The sequence below is a fragment of the Syngnathus acus genome, chromosome 14 (genome assembly GCF_901709675.1).
Source record: "Syngnathus acus chromosome 14, fSynAcu1.2, whole genome shotgun sequence".
Taxonomy (NCBI): Eukaryota; Metazoa; Chordata; class Actinopteri; order Syngnathiformes; family Syngnathidae; genus Syngnathus; species Syngnathus acus.
The window spans coordinates 1,291,818-1,310,065 of record NC_051099.1 but is presented as its reverse complement, the minus strand read 5'-3'; the positions used below and the strand labels follow the sequence as shown (position 1 = coordinate 1,310,065).

General features: G+C 42.3%; 1 protein-coding gene across 5 annotated transcripts in view; it reads right to left on the bottom strand.

The window, feature by feature from the left end:
* The window catches only part of cadm2a (cell adhesion molecule 2a), a 120,386-nt gene that overhangs the window by 36,325 nt on the left and 65,813 nt on the right, over positions 1-18,248 (bottom strand). The gene's annotated exons all lie outside the window — the stretch shown is intronic.

Genomic DNA, 18,248 nt, shown 5'->3' with positions numbered 1-18,248 from the left:
GGAGGAAAGCTTACTTGCTGTACACTCGGCAGTTGTATCTGGGAGCATTACAGTTACTAAGCAACCGGCACAACAGTTCCGCAAGTCCCAGGAAGCTGATATTGTAGACACTTTTCATTTTGCGCTCTCTCGGTCCTCCATTTTCGCATGCCATGTGCAGATTGATTGTAATGGCCGCCCATCACAAGTTTGCCATGCTCCTGATTGGACACAAAATATAAAGGGCTCCTCTCGGTTTACGACAGAGTTCCATTCGTACGGTGGTAATATCGTAGGCCGCAGTTGACTACAAACTTGCTAGAAATAGCAAAATTGTAAAAGAAAGGAGTGGGTCACTTACAACTTTTCTTTATCTGCATTCATATGACTTTGTTTTACTGGTCCCTGGTAAACAAGTTGCGCATTATGAATTATTATAATTATTATTATGTATATTATTTTTACCCTTTATCCAGTAAATGAACATTACCTATTTGTTTTTCAATATTTGTGAGGACCGGAACGAATTATTGACATTTCCATTCATCGCAGTGGGGAACAATGATTTGAGAAAAGTCTTTTGAGTTACAGGAGTTGACACAGAATGAATTAAAATGATATCTTTAGGCATCACTGTATTGGTATGAACATGAGCGTCCCCTTGCAATGAAATATTTGTGCTCAAGGCTAACATTAGGGGCAAAGAAAAATGCATTGTGAGCAGGTGGTGAGAATGAGTGTCTGGTGTCACAACCGTGATGCTCTGACTTGTGAGCAGCTTGTTTTCAGTCTCCGAGCGTCGGCAGGGGAGCTGTCATAAATAAACTGTGTGATACTTCATACAGGCGCCACCTGCTGTGACTCACATCCACGTACACAAGCCACTGCGGTGATCACAGCGCTCCCCGAGGGTAAAGGTCTCCTGGGAGGACCAGTGTTCATTTGACGGTCTTGTCACAACTGTCTTTTTATATCGGAGCACTATTTAGAATTTTTAGGGCTCCATCTTGCTCTCCTCCTCTGGATTTTCTAACAAGAAGGCAGGCAGATTTGCCCTGCAGTCAAATCTCAGTGAGAGGACAATAATGCTGGTTATTACATCACAGCATAGCATCATAAATGCCTCCCGGAGATGGAAATCAGTTATGGATGACATCAGAGCAATCTGATTGGATACGTAGAGTTAGTGTCAGCATCCTTTGGTTACGTCATATCGTTGCCGCATTACTGTGATTCAGTCTAGTATTAAAAAAATAAAAAATGTGCTCAGTATTAGATTGTCGTGGTGTTACCCCACTCCAGTAAAAAAGCTTTCGCACTTCTGCTGCCCCTCTCAGATTATATGCCTGTACGATGTATTCGTGCACACAACAGTTAAAACGAACCAGGCGTCACATTTCCAGTGAGTCACTCATAAAGTCGTGATTACTTTCTTTCTTGTTAGTCTTACAACAGCTCAGAATAAATACGGGGGAACTGCGTCTTATTTAGCCCACTTTGCGCTAACGGCTGCAATTCATCTCGGCGCAATAAAGACGACGGTAAACAGTGTTAATCGACGGAATGGCGCTTGCTTAACGCAGCTTATTGCCAACATACCGCCTGCTTTATTAAATCCGTCGACTGCATCATTACAGGGGGGTACACATCTGTTTGTTTTGTCACTTGAATTTCGCCTCCTTAAAATAATTTGCATGGGTGTTTGCATCTGTTGTAATGTGCAGGCGGTGATGCTGTCATGTGTGAATGACAACACACAATCTGGACTTCCGAGCTATACGTTCTCTATAGCAGAGAATATAAACACTCATCTTTTTACTTTATTGCTCCTGCGTCACGTGACCAAGACATATTTGATTTTTATATTTCTATTATTTCTTTTATATTATTTTATTCAGTCTCTCTCTCACTAGTTGGGGACTGCTGGTTTGACCACCATTTCATTTAGGATAATACTGTATTAGAAATAATGCAGTGAAATTCTCCACTGCCTCAATCTGTCGCTCTACCTAATGGTGTGTCCACTGAGTGATGATAAGTACAACCATGATTTTGATGAATAGTTAAAAGCCACTAGATGCATATATTGTGCACCACGACAGTAATAACAGTGACTTGATTAGAGTTGCCAAATCATTACGTAGTAAAGGACAAGCCACTTTCTCTTGTCAAGCAGACATGAAAATTGCTTTACAATGGATTTTCCTTGAGGGAGAATTGCAGGTATGTGACATTTGTCTTTGTAATGTGCTATTTATTTCTTGGGTCTGGGTGGATGTAAAATTAATTCAACATAATTATCCGATGCTGAGAAAAATGTCGCCAGAGGGTAGTGGTGGCCACGTAAGATCTTTTGACTCATCCCCATGAATACCATCCAAAACTGTGAGTTTGCAATTAGTTAAAAATATCACTGCTATTATTTTCAAGTACATTTCATGGGCTCCTTTATGATGTTTGATTTTCCTTCTGCAGTTAAGTACAGAGGATAAAACTACATAAGACCGTTTTCATTTCATTAAACAATAATATTAAAAATATCACAGCAAAAATAAACAGGTCCACATAGAGAAGCGCATACGCACGCACAAACGGACACGGCCTGACTCAAGATTCCCCTTCAGCTTGAGAAGCACATTTCCATTTCTACAAAAATCCTGAGGGATATCAAAATCATGAATCACCCTAACAAGAGCAGTCTAATGGGAATTGCAGCAGGATGGCGTGTGCACCAAAAATGCACATGAGCACACACACACACACTGTCAAACAGGTGCTGGTGGAGGATGATGTACAATCCAGGTAGAGCCCATAACTCAGCAAATGCTTTCTGTTTCCAGTGCTTCTTCAAATGAATAGTTTAAAAGGTGAACTTCTATTGTGATCGATGCCTGCGGGCTAACAAAAGCATTCCTGGAGACAAAGCTTTGAAGCAAAAGGCAGATGGTCACCAACCTATAATCTGCTGCCATTCATCAGAGAGCGAGGGGACGGGAAAACTTAACCGATAATACAATCTTCATTTTTTTTTTTTTTTTTTTAACCCTGTGCAGAGGTCAACTTCCTCGAGGATAAACTGTGTGCTATCACTCAAAAGCCAGGCGAATGAATGATCTTATTCCTTCCGGCTAGGTTCTTACCACAGACCAAATATTGAATTGGAGGCCATTTCAATGACGGAAAATCACTTTATCTTTGTAATATTTATGGTTTGGACGGTCAAACCAGCAGATCACACCAATATTGCATTAGACAAAAAACAATTCAATCGAGTCGGAATCTATTTTTACTGGTTAGGCTACTTCCTGTCTTCGAAAGGGAGGCTTGAGTCTACCGAATTTTTACTCCTCGAGTGGTCTGTCCCACCGACATTTGTAAAAAAAAAAAAAAACTCACTACACTAATATAACATGGCCGTGGGATTTATCGTGTTTAATCAACCACATAAATGGTTCACGAGTTGCGACATAAAACCCGTCACCCGTCTGGAAAGCCCCGCCTCCTCTTGATCGTGCCTTTTTGATCAAAAATGTGTCATAGCATTTTGCCGGGCCTGAATTATTCAAAGGTCAACGAACAAAGGCGGGCAGGTGCCACGCTGCATTACAAAGGCGAGGATGGCGCTAAATTGGCAATGTGTTCCCTGTGTCTCAATGGGGTAGCTGACAGGTGACCTCGGCCTCAAGGGAGCGTTTGGCATCACACGGAGCCAGCTCGCTGTGATTGTTAGTGCTTCAAGTCAAGGCCAGTGCCTGTTAGCACACATATTCAAAGCATCACCTTTATATCCCATTGGAGATGCCACATCAGCTGTCTTCCCTGCATATTGAGAGGTGCCTCAACCACTCGTACAATCCACAGCAACGATTTATGTTCTATATGAGTTTGCCAATGCAATTAGGGATCCATTGGGCACCAGTTTTTTTTCCTTTTGTTACTTTACTTACCAAAGATGATATATTTTGAAAACTAAAGTTTGGACTTGCGTTGAACTTATTCGCGATGCTGCTTTAGCATACCAGGGGACTTGCAGCACAGCAATTTCAATCACTACACACGAGTCGTATCTCATTAATGCATGTTTATTCATGCCTGCTCATTAACACACATTCCAGTGTACAGCTCACACCAAATCAGTAGAAGCATTTTCAAAGTCTTGCTTTCTTCCTGATCTGATGTCCACATGTAAACATATACTGTGAACATTGATCTTTGAAACACACAAACCGAAAGTAATGTGGTCTTGCTAATGAAGCTACAAGCACAGATTTCCTTGGGGGGGGTGCAAAAGTAGATTCAAACAAACAGCAAGCAGGGCTCAAGCGAGGATAGTTTGCTCGTTCGGCCGATGTCCTTTCGTTCTTTGGTCACCGTAACAAAGTGTTATTTTGCAAAATAAAACACTGTGTCATATGGTGATAACCTAAAAGCAGTCAGTCCAGTGCCTGTATGTATTTTTACACTCTATCAGTGACAGTTTCATCTATGGTGTTTTACATTTAGCATTCATCTAGTCAAATTATGTGATTGGATTCAATACACAATGTTTCATTCAAACAAGCACGAATTGTTTTCTGCCAAACCTGTCGTGCTTTGGCTGTTTGCTGCCACCATAAGGATTCCGTTGATTGTGTGGAAATTGAATGTTGATTAATCGTGTCTCCAATCAAATGGAGGCAGAAGGGTGTGCGCCCGACTTGGTCGCAGCCAGTAGAAATGCTGTTGATTAAACAAAAGTAATCTCACATGTCCATGCAAATGTGCCTCGGATCAACAAAAGAAAGATTGTGTTCAATTACCGAAGACAAATACAAAGTCGACTGTATCACGGACAGGAATGGAACAAATTCTTTTGGAGTCCTCTAATTGCATGGAATAAATAAAGTAGATGACTTGCTTTCCCCTCCGCGTCAAATTACAGCTGACCCCCCGACATGCTCCAATTGTGTTCTCCAAAGGCACCCAGGGGATCGGTGTAAATGCAGCGGAGGCGGGATGTGGAGGGCACAGCTGTGTGGAGCTGATGTGGCCTCAAGAGGACAATGCACACAGGCTTATTATTGTTCCAAAAAGAAAAGAAAATACATTTTCTATTACTCCCACTCCCGTAGTTTATGTACGTCCGTATGAGTTCATTGAAAGTTTCTAATACTTTCCCTTTGTCTTTCTCGCCCAAGGTGCTAATTGGATACAGATAATTGAGCATTACTATCTTGGGAGGTGGCTGGTCCCATCTGTTAAATGTCCGCCCCCAACATCACAGTGCTCCACACACAAGGCACCCAAGCATCCCTGCGAAGCATTTGGATCACATACCCGTGCTGCTTGGCAACATGAAGTGAGGAGAAGGCAACCGGATGCGATCGAAGACGTTACTAACCAACGAGCGTAATTCACCAAATGCAGCAGATATGTCGTCCTTAAAATAGAGGCCTTTGCTACGCCAACTCATACTGAAGCGCTAATTAGTGAGCACATACACAACACAAAACAAACACTTAACGGACAAGACACAACGGTTGGTTCAATACTAAGGGAAGAATTAACGCCCCCCCCGTACTGATTTTTTGTGAGTCGGACACAAATACATCTTCAGTCTTTGGGTAGGAAAGGTTTGGACTCCTAAGGAACTCTCAAAGGGAGCACTAAAGTCAAGGAGTGGCAATGTCACATCCATCAGCGCCGACTTTTCTGTCAGAGCCAGACAAAGGTGTTGACACGGCAACACCACATGGTGAGTGAGGGGGCCATTCAAGTGTCAGATACTTGACACATAGCCATGCTCTCATAGCTGACTGCTAACCACTGTCTGTCAACATGGAAAGTCCAAGAAAAGCCCGCCCGCCCATTGCATATATAAGCACACCGTTGGGATTTAATGAATGAAATATATGTTTTCGTCCTCAGTCGGTACAATCACACCTGTCAACTCTTGTGATGGCTATTGCGTAGTCATATATCTAGGGCAAGGGACCATGCTTGCTCAGTGAAGTTAAAAAGATGGCGCCCAATCAACTCAACCCTAAGCGCACAAGAGTCGATCCGATGCCCTGAGCATTTCTGTTCTCTATACAAGCTTGGCAGCGATTCATGGCCTTTCTATTTCTGTAAATATTTAGACTTCACTTCCATGTCAACAAGAGACTGAAGAGTGTTCTAGAGCAGTTGTCCTGGGCAAAACGGATGACTGGAGGCCACCATCAACTATCTTCTGTGTTTTAATGCTCAGTGGTAACTTCCTACATCAGCACGCATCCACTTAGAGCCATCAGCACGCTTGCACAGATCCGCCTGTTAGTTTCAGCTGGCTGCTTTCACTTCCCCTTAAGAGAAGTGCTCAAATTTAGCACAACACACACACAATGCATGGGCATTCTATGTACACAATAATACCTGGAAGTAGTTTGCTCTCAGCCTCAAATTAGGTGAGGTGCTTTTCCAGGAGTGTGGATGAAACAAGCCAAGTCATTTGTTACACAAAGAAGCGAGGTTATCTCGGTTCAATACTGAGTATGTTTGAAATGCAGAGGAAAATCCTGCCCCTGACTTGTATCGATTAGTGTGTGTGTGTGTGAATGTGCCTGTGTGAAGACTTGGCTGTTTATATTGTCGTGTACGCGTGTGCCCTCTGTATCGATCCCCCACTTTGTTCCAATTATCTCCAACGGTATGGAGCCTAATATTGCTATTTGCACAAGCATGGGGCCACACAGGCGACCGTATCGACACAGGTGATGCAGCATCATGGAAGAGGCAACAAATCAGCCAACTTGGCTTGATTTTGTTAATGTTGCTTATTTTTAAGCACACTACAACTACTGGCTTAGTTTTTTTTTTTAGATTATCGCCTTGTATTTATAGGTTAAATATATCAATGTACACATTATAATCACATGACTGTGTGACTAATATTTGGGAGTGTCCCAAGGTGAATAATGATAATACGTAAATAAATCTTGATATGAGAATGAGATGCTGTGGCGTGACTTCATGAGCAATTCATAGCAGACATCCCAGAAATCTTAACTATAAAAGAAATTTAAAGCCACACATTAACTTTTGCTCAATCAACATCTTGGTTTGTGATCAGGCTACCCTGCTCCATTTTTCTTCCCTGATACCTTTCATCTCGTTTGCTGGCAAACATCAAATATTTTGCATCCTCCATTTAGGACTGTAGTATAAATAGAAGCAAACTACGTGCATGGGGGAAATGTTATGCATTTGTGTCAATTTGCGGGAACGCGTTTGCGCATGTGAACGAAAATCTCTCGGGCGGTTTGAGCCGAATTGTTTGATTCCACTGATTCCGCAGGAGGAGTCACCAGAGGCTTGTTGCCGAGATTCAGCCGATTGAATTAGGGATTTGCTGTTCCCTCCTCAGTCCAACCCTCTTGACCATTTACTGTTTCCACAAGTCCCAGTGGTCCCTTCCTCTCCATTCAGCTGTGGACTGTAATTGTATTTAGGATACCCGTGCACTGCCCGATGGGAAACAACCAAGCGAAGATACACTACAATGAAAGCTTGAACGATCACTACATCAGCTGGGTGGGGAAATCAAAAGGAAACAAGAAAAAAAAGACAGAATACTTGAAGACATTGTTACACATGTCATTTGTAAAACTGTGCATAGACTTAAAGCGATTGTAGAGATATAACAGCAGGTCCCACAACATGTACGTATGTTTTTTTACTTCAACACGGATGAGATTAAAACGCAGACTATTCAACATATCCAAATTGACCGCAAGGTCATTGAAGTGGTTAGCCAATGCTAAATCTGTTGGAGAGAGACAGTCTGCTGTAACTACTACAGCGCTGCTCCCGTATTAAAGCAAGAATCTAATAGGCTATTACATCCCAAGACATTAGGGTGGCTGCACAATGATTTCTCTTCAGCCTCCATCTATTGAGCAGCAGGCGTGGTATCGTATCTCATTGTAAGGCTAGAGGATCTCCATGAGTATGCCATTAGGATGTGTACATTTCTAGATACATGTGCTACATTAAAGTGATCGCTATGTCAATAACACGAGTAGTCGAAAAGCTCCGCATCGCCACTGCTCGCCGGGCAGCTGATACAATATGGACACAGTAGCTCAGTGAAAAGGTAAAAATGATGGCTGTCCTTTTTACAAGTGAGCCATAAACTTGTGGACTGATTTCACAGAGACGTTGTTAGTAAGAAGACAGAAGCTCTTCAGCATGTTTTGGGGCGCTAACATTGATGGCAGCATTTATTGACAAATATGAAAATATGTCTGAAAAGGCTCTCCTTTATATCCATCCATCCATTTTCTGAACCACTTAGTCCCCACGGGGGTCGCGGGTGCGCTGGAGCCTATCCCAGCCGTCACCGGGCAGTAGGCGGGGGACACCCTGAACCGGTTGCCAGCCAATCGCAGGGCACACAGAAACAAACAACCATTCGCACTCACACTCACACCTAGGGACAATTTGGAGTCTTCAATCGGCCTACCAAGCATGTTTTTGGGATGTGGGAGGAAACCGGAGTGCCCGGAGAAAACCCACGCGGGCCCGGGGAGAACATGCAAACTCCACACAGGGAGGGCCGGAGGTGGAATCGAACCCGCACCCTCCTAACTGAGAGGCGGACGTGCTACCCAGTGCCCCACCGAGCTCTCCTTTATCTACAATAAAACACTTTTGATTGATAATGATGACAAGAAGTTAACTCCCAGCTGAAAGGTGTTTCAAAATGTGTTACAGCGCATCATATCACCTCAACGTTTGACAATAACCCGCTGGTGTATAATTTCGATTTGACTGACGTATCTGCCGTACAATGCGGACGAGTGTGTTTGGATTAGAGAACATTATTCAGCGTCGACACACTGTCACCTTGCAGTTACAGCTAGAGTTTGACAGGCTAATAGAGCTTATCAAGATTGCTTATTCAAAAACGGATCAAATCAAGAAAAAAGAAAAAAACATGTGAATAGCAAAGAAAACAATTGTGTATTGTACCGCTATGACACATTTTGTCACACCATATCATTTGTGAAAAAGTCACAGTGGTATTAATATGACTGTTTCCACTGTTTCATCTGTACAACCGAACGAAAGGGGCAAAACGGGTGTACACATCGGCTCAACGGGACCTCTACAGCCAAGTCGTAGCCTCCATTTTGCCTCAATTGCTTCAAAGACACAATCAATGTCACACAATCAATTATTGTTCCCATCCCGAGATCTTAGTGGATTTTACAAGGTGTAGCTGCTATTTTCTAACTCGAGTGTCCTGCATACTGCCCTGGCCTGAGTCCAAAGGGACCATAAAGCTCTCTTCCTTTGGTGGTATCCATGATGTGTTAAATAGCTTTTGGCCTGCTGCGGCTGTTGCCTGGATCAAAGGTGGGCAAGTTCTTCACTGTGTCACACTTTATTTAGAGCAGCTCCTCTGTGTATATACACAGTAAGACGGCTGGCTTATAAGAAGAATCTGGCAGAATTGATCCAAAAGTCACAATCCACATTTATACGACATAAGCATCCTTCAACTCCGACTGTTGCTATTATTCTTTCCCTCTTCGCTACTGATGAGAGTGCTCTCGACGATGGACTGGGGAAGTGTGATTTTAAGCATGTGTGGCTGCCATGGAAAAAGAAGGAGAAGAAAATAGCATCGCCACTGTAATGAGAGAGCTGCCAACTGCTCTTCCATCTGGTATGGAGATAACTTCCCTTCTTCCTTCTCCCCACACATCTGCCTTGGCTTGGGTGTCGTCAGCTGTGCCATTACCCGCCACGCATACGCTTGAGCTTCCGCTGTGAGTTTAGAACACCCAAAGAGATATTCTATCATTCCACTGAAATGCTTAATTACCTATTAACTGAGATTTACCAATAGGTGGATTTAAGGAATTGAATAGAACATGAATAGACCTTGAAGATGTCCTCCTCTATTTACTCCAAAATATGAAAATCTCTTCTTTACTTGAGCAAAACTTCTCAATAACTATTAAGGCGACTACTGTTGAATGGACACATTTCACTGGCTACATCCGATTTGTTCAAAAACTTTCAATACAAAAAGGAGATATTATTTCATACATTTTCCACATCGAAAATGTCTTCTCACAATAGCATAATTGCGTCCAGGCTGTATTTTCCTTGTTGAGATTTTCACTCCCTACAGCCAGCTGAAGGCTGTTCCATCTGCAGCCTTTAATTTGCCAGAGACGGCGGTGCGCTAGTAAAGCATCACTTGGCATGCTGATGTGCTGAAATGACCTTTGGATGGGATGTTGCATGGTTAAAAACAAGCTGTTGAAACAGGAATGGCATTAACTTTGTATGAGTGTTAATTAATTTTAAAAAATGACTGCGGCGATCAATATTTGGACTATGATGGTTCTATTTTTATTCGTGACGTCTATTGCTTCAGAACGTCAACAAAGGTGCAAAACGAGCATAAAACATTCGCAAGTATGTTCAAAAACTATTGATGACACGTTTGTAAATTATAATTCTTAATGGAAGATTTGTTAAGTGTTATTCACAGTCTGTATACAAGCCATTAGTCGGAGCAAAACAGATTGACATCGAACAAACATGAATTGAACTCCTTCTCACACCGTTTGAGTGACAGAGGCCACTAGGGGAGACGGACATGTAATGATGAGGCAGCTGGCAAATGGGCTGACGAGTAATGAGCGACCCGGTGCTGCCAGCCGATGCTTCGATGCTGAATTATACCGAGCGCTAAGTACGCCTTGCATTATATACTGACTGCGCAATGCTCCGAGTATTACAATGTCAATATGGTGAAACTGGGAACATCAAACAAACTTCATTTGTCACTTGCCACCCTTGGTGTTGTATGATATGAATGATTAATCAGCATCCCGAGCATTGACGAGCAGCTTATTTCTGTGCGGCGCACATTGCTTAGCTTTATGTCAGTCGCATATTAACAGTGGAGAACTATGCTCTGGTGCAATAATTGGAAGAACTTTTAGAAAGAGAAGAGAAAAAAACAGTGCAGCATTGTCAAGGCTGCGGGTGAAACAAAGCAAATTGGATTCACAGAACAGTGACACATAGTTTGTCTAATGTCTTTTCCCCTACTCTGCAAATATAACATGTTTACTATATTCTCAACTTCTGTCAGAATGACTTCACAAATCAAACCTCAAAGGTCAAACACAATCATTTCAGCAAATCTGGCTGTCCAGATTTGGAAACTATTTCTCGAATCTATGTGTAGCGATCTTGACTCACTCCATCAACATGTCAATCTGTCAACGTCTATTTGCAAAGAGACTTCAACCTACAATCCTCCGGCCAGACAGACCGATCGCCGACTGGCCCCCAAAGATTCCATTGTCCCTGAGGGTGGCGTGAACGCACCGATCTTTTTCACTACTCGAAGCTCAGACTTGATTTTTAATTGCCTCTAACAATCCGTTTGATGTACTACAAAGCAATCATTGACCTTCATTGATCGATTTGTACCTTAGTGTCAGTGGTCGTAAGAACCGACCTACAAAAACTCTTTTATTATGATTATCATGACAAGCAACGTCATTTTGTCCTTGTCTTCCTGCACTGATTATTCAATGCTAACTCTGCAGATCAGCTCGCCCCCACAGTACTACAATATAACGCTCTAATCCCGACCTGCCTACTTGAGTACTAATGCGACCATGTTGGCTGAGGCTAAATGACGCTGTGAGTGGGAAAAGTGCATGTCGGCTAGAACAGGGGCTCATTTGGGGGGAGAAAAAAAAAAAGTTGACTGTCAGACCCAGTTCAGCAGTAAAGCTGGAGATGGAAAAAGTGAGTGCCTGGGAATAGCCACGAAGGAAGTCTATGATATAATGTGAGACGTTACCCGCAACTATAATGTCACTTGTCATGCACCGAAGCTGTCCACTGAACAGTTAAAACTGCCGACGCTGGGCAAATATCCGATTTTCAAGGGATTGAATTCTACAGTGGGATCTTATGAGGCAAATCTCCCAGGAACGCGTGTAGTTTGAAGTGATAAAGCCTCGGTGGCTTTTTGTTCCCGGTGCGCTCTGAGGCAGCATTGTCCATTTGGGACGCCATTAAAATGACGCAGTATCTTGCGTTCTGCTTACATTAGCAAGCATCCGTATATGTTGGCTGTTTATTATTGGCCATTACCGATAATTTAGCGCAGCTACAGCAAGTGACAGGGTCCCTCAAAGCTTCCTGCTAACTTCAAACTAATTATGCACTGTGCATCTTTAGAAGCCGCCAACATTTGGCTACAAGTGAATGTACAGTATGTGTTCAGGAAATAGGAAAATACACTCATAATAGGTTTGCTCAATTAAGTCTACAATTATAGCTTTGAAAATTGTGATTTTGAAAGAATTGTAGTTACATACAATGGTTAAAGGTGAAGGACCAACACAACAAATGTGACAAACAGGAAATTGTGTGCTTACCTGATGATGAGGAGTCATGAGTCAGATGGCAGTCAAGCGACCAGCCGGGAATGAAAGACAAAATGGGAAAAGACAAAACATTAGTTAGACTTAAAGTGCACGGGATGTAAACAAATGGATGACATGTTGGTGAATGTGAAACAATGCTTCCTTTTTTGGCTTCACAGTCTGGTCTGACGATGGAGCACACTGTGTTGTGTGTCTGCAGTAATCCATCACTGATAAGGTCAAAGCCATACACAAACGTCCACACTCAGGGAGCGACTCAGAATCAACACCAGGTGGGATAACATTGTTTCACATCGCTGTAGAGCGATGCGCCAAGCGTTATCAAAAGTGCTTTTCCGCATTAAAATCTTCAAGTGCCTTGTTTCAACAAAACATTTAAAGGCAGCAAAAGCTGAGCGAGAGAGAGAGACAGAGCGGTCCACTAAACCGTCACTTTTCAACTTACAACAGAAAAAACGGAGAATATCAAGAATAACTTTTCAAGGATTCCAAGATGAGATTAAAAACTGTTATAGCAAACGACAGTGACACCCCAGAGTTCATTAGCATTTAATGGACTGTGATGTGTCATAATCTGTCAACAGTGTTTAAGTCCATTAATTTTTTGGTGGGGATAATATGCTTGAAATGAATTATGTTTTGTAAATGACTCGCAGATCTCCCCCGGATTGACGATAATTCCCTCTGCCGCTCCCCTTTGTTTACACTAAGCTGTGCCCTCAGAGGAGGGATAAGAGGGTTTAGAGTGTGTGTGATGGCAAACACACACTAATGGACACTGTGCATTTGCATACACACATTGATCTAAGAGGGTGAAAGCTCGCATCAGTGAAGAAGAAAAGTAAACTTGTCAGCGCGAGAGCGGGAAATGTAATCAATTCTTAAAAAGTCGCATTCCAAAGCAATTCTATCTGCACTGACTGTAACTGGCATCAGCAACATCTTTGGCAGTGCCTGCACTTCTATTCTGCTACTGGTGGGGAAGAGTGGCGCTGAACAGAGAATGTCATTTCCTCCACTCTCTCGGGACGATGGAAAGGCTAAGCGGCCTTAGACAGTTTCGTGATGGGCTCGCCGTGTTCTTCATCACAGTCACTTCCAGCCTACACTCGCCACACTTATGTCAGTACTTGTCAAGAACCCCAAAAAAACAAAACAATTGGCTATTGCCATAGCATAGTACTTTACTTTAAAGTGGCAGTTGAGCGTTTTTATCTAAACTTTGCTCAAGTGCCTCTGCTGCCACTTAAACTTGGTCGGACCAAGGATGACTGGAAGTCCTCTTCAGGGTTAAGTGCATACATAGCATCAGCCATCCTTTTACACACTGTTACTCGTGAAGAAAAAGTAAATCGATAAACAAGCTAAAATTATTGGAAATGATTGAAGTGTTTCAGAAAATGTCAAATTCATACCATTTTACAAATTGATTCCAAATGCAAATTGAATTAAAAGCTAATCTGAATCAGACAGCAATCGGCTTTGTTCTAAATCTCTTTGTAATCAATTCCATAATGACTATTGCGGGCTCCATGCGTGTCAGCTGTTCAACACATGCTATATCATGCAAACACAAATCAGCCTGTCAGTCTTTGCATGACAAACAAGTATGGCAAGTGAAATCTGTACTCAAATCATGTTCCCTCCAAGATCTCCTGAACTTGGGGATGCTTGACAAAGAGGCATCGCTTTAACGTCTCACGAGTGCCACAATTAGGAAACATTTATTCAGTGGTGCTCCACACTGACGAAAGAGCGAAGGAAAAGCATGAGGAATTAAAAACAGGCAAGTCCAAGAAATGACCAGTTCAGTTTGGCTCTTGACAGGCCTTGATTGTCTCCAGCTTGCAGCTGTTTGCTAATTCATGCCAGTCGACTCCTACTAATGGATAAAAGCTTTAATGACTTCCATTTTGACTGTGGACCACGACCCCTGTCCTGCAACATCACATCGTGCATCATTAGCTATCCTTCTAGTCTGTGCTGACAACAGCAGTTTATGTCACTCAAACTCACAATATGACTTCTATAATGAATGATAAGGGATTAAGATTATTGTTGTGTCACCTTTCATACAAAATACTAGATTTGAAACAAACGATTTGAACTGCAAAATCCATCGATGTGGGGGCGTATCAAACCGAATTATTCCCCTTCAAAGTGGATTGAGATAGAATCGTATTATATTGAAATATATATCTTTGAAAGAAATGCCACATTTACAATACTGACAAGGTCATTCGTTTAAAAAAATAACAAAAAACTCATTCCTCGTAATCCCGCTGAATCGAATCGTTCCACTTTAAAATCAAACCCCACCCATCGAGACGCATATTGAATCGTATTTTATCGGAGTGATGCATTGCACGTCCCTGCAAAAATATGAAAGAATCTTTAAGAGGAGGCTACTAGAATAGATGGCCAAGGAATCTAATGTGGGTTTTGCACATAACTGTCCTTTGGTGTCAGTGTTAACAGCAGTAATTAGTGTATGTAGTCCTGTGGCGATGCGTAGGAGGTGCTTGCCTAAATTACACATTCGGACAAAGAAGTGACAAAACAGTCAGAACTCAGAGTCAAACTACATTGTGTATGCACAACTAAAATATGCACAGGAGTGGGAGGTGGTCAGTCAAGGTGAAGTAAACAAATCAAATCAGGGGACAGGTAGACAGGAAGCAGGGGACAGGCGGGGTCACAATCTGGGAGACGGGGAGCTGGAAAAGTGAGACGAGTGAGACACTGTGGAGGGGAACAAAGGCAGGAGTTGGCTGATCTGGGTATCCAGAGGGGGATGTGACTGGGAGATGGACAGGTGTGGAGGTGAGTGGGAGATCAGATAATACGGGGGTAGGGGATACTTTTTTTTTACCGGAGAGAAAAGGGGGGAGAGGGATTTGAAATGGCAGCAAGAGATAATATAGAGCACTAAGACATGCTGTGAATGACACCAAGAGCATTGGACTATTTTGGGACTGGATTCTTTTTTGCTTCATTCAAGTGAGTGGTACGATCCAAGAACAGTAATTCTCTCAGTCGGGTTCCATAGTTTTACATGATCATCACCAAATACTGATTTAATTTTCTTTTCCATCCTATCGTGCACATCTTTGAGTGCCATTTTTTGAGTGCACATACACAGACTGTACATTAAACCGTGCCCAGTCTATTTCTGTAATCATCACCCCTCGGGCCCTAAACCCCCTGCCTCTGGCAAGACATGCACCTTTTCAGTATTTCACCAATAGAGGAAGGATGTTTTATTTACTATGCCTGGGACACCTGCTGCTACTCACTCACAACAGAGAGGTATAGCACAATAAAGTAGCGGAAGCAGTGAAGGTCAAAAGGTTACGGATGGGGTGATCCAAAGGAAGAAGAGGATCTGCCGAGCGCTATAGAGGATAGGACTGGATGCTTAGTGAGCTGAATGATTTTTCCCCTGTTGACTCCATCGCAGTTCTGCCCATGATGCCTGGCAACAAATGTAATATTTAACAAATGGTGAGTGTGGTTAAAGCAAATGAGGTTTAAATCAGCAGCAAAATAGCAATTAGGAGAAGAAAGAGGAACCGGTCTTAGCAATCAAACAATTAAAAGCTGCTGTTACACTCGAATAAATGACCGTGACTATAATCAAGATCACTTGGATAGAAATCGGAGGATGGCATTTCCGCAAGCACTCCTCTTAAACAATGTTTCTCAAAAAGCAAATAAACGGATGATCCAAAGTGGCGCAAAAAGCACCTAATGGGATCTAAGTAGCGAGCTGTTTTCCTCCCAGCTTGACTCATTGGCGGCCCCGACACTCGATGTGTGATACGGTTTCAAAGAGATAGTAGCCACGTGTCGCAAATTAGCTTTGTGACATGCCTCCAACGAGCTTTTGTTGTCTAATGAAGCACGGCGACGGCGTGCGAACGAACGAGAGGCTGAGATGCAGGACGAAGGCAGTGATGAGTGCCTGCCAGCTTGTAATGGTTTGCGTCTGCGTGACTGATGGAGAAACTCTCAAAGCTTCAAAACAGCCTCCATCAAGGTGCTCTGAAACATCTTACGCCAGCCAACATGCCACCAATTTAAATAGATTGGGTACCTAATTAATTACACTGGCTTCTAATGGCTAGTTTGTTCGGACTTCATTAGCTCTTCTTTAGCTTTTATATTGGACAAGACAACTTCCGGAGCTAATTATCCTGACAAAACTGGATTGTGTAAGGGAATGCTTCTTAAGTCTTACAATTCAGAATTGGAGTCAATCTGGTGGCATTGTGATATGCAAAAGGCACATCTTGGTCACACTTTTTTTTTAAATATATATTTTTTAATCTAGTTATTATCTAGTTTATCATTGAATTTAGCAAATTGCATTGGTAATGTTAACAGTGGTCAACTTTTTTTTTTTTTTTTTTAAATACTTTTATACTAAAAGAATTAAAATGGCACTCAAACATTGCCTGTACGGTTATTACAGGTCAGTTTGACATTCTGAATCTATTACTTTTTGTTCCATTAGTTCCTATCATAGTAATGAAAGTTCAGTGCGACGCTTGGAGGAAAATTGAAACCAAATAATAGGGTCCATTATTCTATTATGCAGAATGTGTTTCCAGCCTCTAAAGTACAAGAAATATTCACTGTGTGACCATGTCAACTCTTCTCTTCTTTAGTGCAGTAATGTGGTGGCCTTATGCATTATTAATTCTTTTCAAAAGCTCTGCCACAGAAGCTGTGTTTTCTTTACTGTGTTAGCCAGATTCAGTTTTTAACCAATTTCCCGAGCATTTGTTCTGAATGGTACAATTACCAGTGTTGGGAAATGAGGAAGGGGGTATTTAAGAATGTGTGCAGTTTGCTGATGATCCAATTTAAAATTCTTGGGCTGACATTCTAGTGGAAAGGGTCACATGACCAGGTACAATTATAAATATTTGACATTTTATTTCATTCATAAAATTTCTAGATTTCAAATAACCATCTGCTGATTTGTTTTTCAATGAAAAAGCTGTACAGAAGATTGTCAAGCTATAGTTGATTCCACATATCTTTCAGTCTCTTCAAAATAGTCCATTTCTCTTCATCCGCATTACATATGATAACCCGAGCAGAGAAAATCCCCCACAAAATATTGTTATTCATTCATTCGGGGCTGAATCGTATGACTGTAAGATGTCGGCGGGTGGTGGGGGACTGAGTATAAGTGGCTAGTTGGGGGTCAGTGGTTTTGTGTGGGATCTGACGGGGGGGGGGTCTCCGAGCTGGGGAGGAGGGATGCTGTGAGGAGACTGTGCTGCTTCCTAATGCACTTCCTTTTAAATGTGAAGCTTAACATTAAGTTTTCATAGGCTTCCCACTGCTTCTCTTATCTGGCAAACTAGCGAGCCACGCTAGGCGTGTGTGTGCACAACACACACACACACATTTATGAGTAAAGACAAACACACACCAACGCACACGGAATGTAGGCACAGTATATTTGATGATCACACAGCAACACAAGGCGGCTGCCTGCAAACAGTATGTTTAATGATCTGCTTGTGAAATGCATGACTTCTTTATTCCATCTAAAGCAAAGGTGAAGAGGCATAATAATGACTTACTTGGCAGGGATGATTGTGATTCTGTCAGTTCACCATAAACTAAACTCCGTCTTGCTGCAGCACACGGTGAAACCAGAATTTACTCATATGTAAGCCTCTGACCATTGCTGCAGATGACATTTTGACAGCCACAGTGTCGTCTGGCCTGAGGGCACTTTTTTACAGTACTCAACTCATCGATACTTATACCAAGTAACTTATACCACTTTTGCGACAT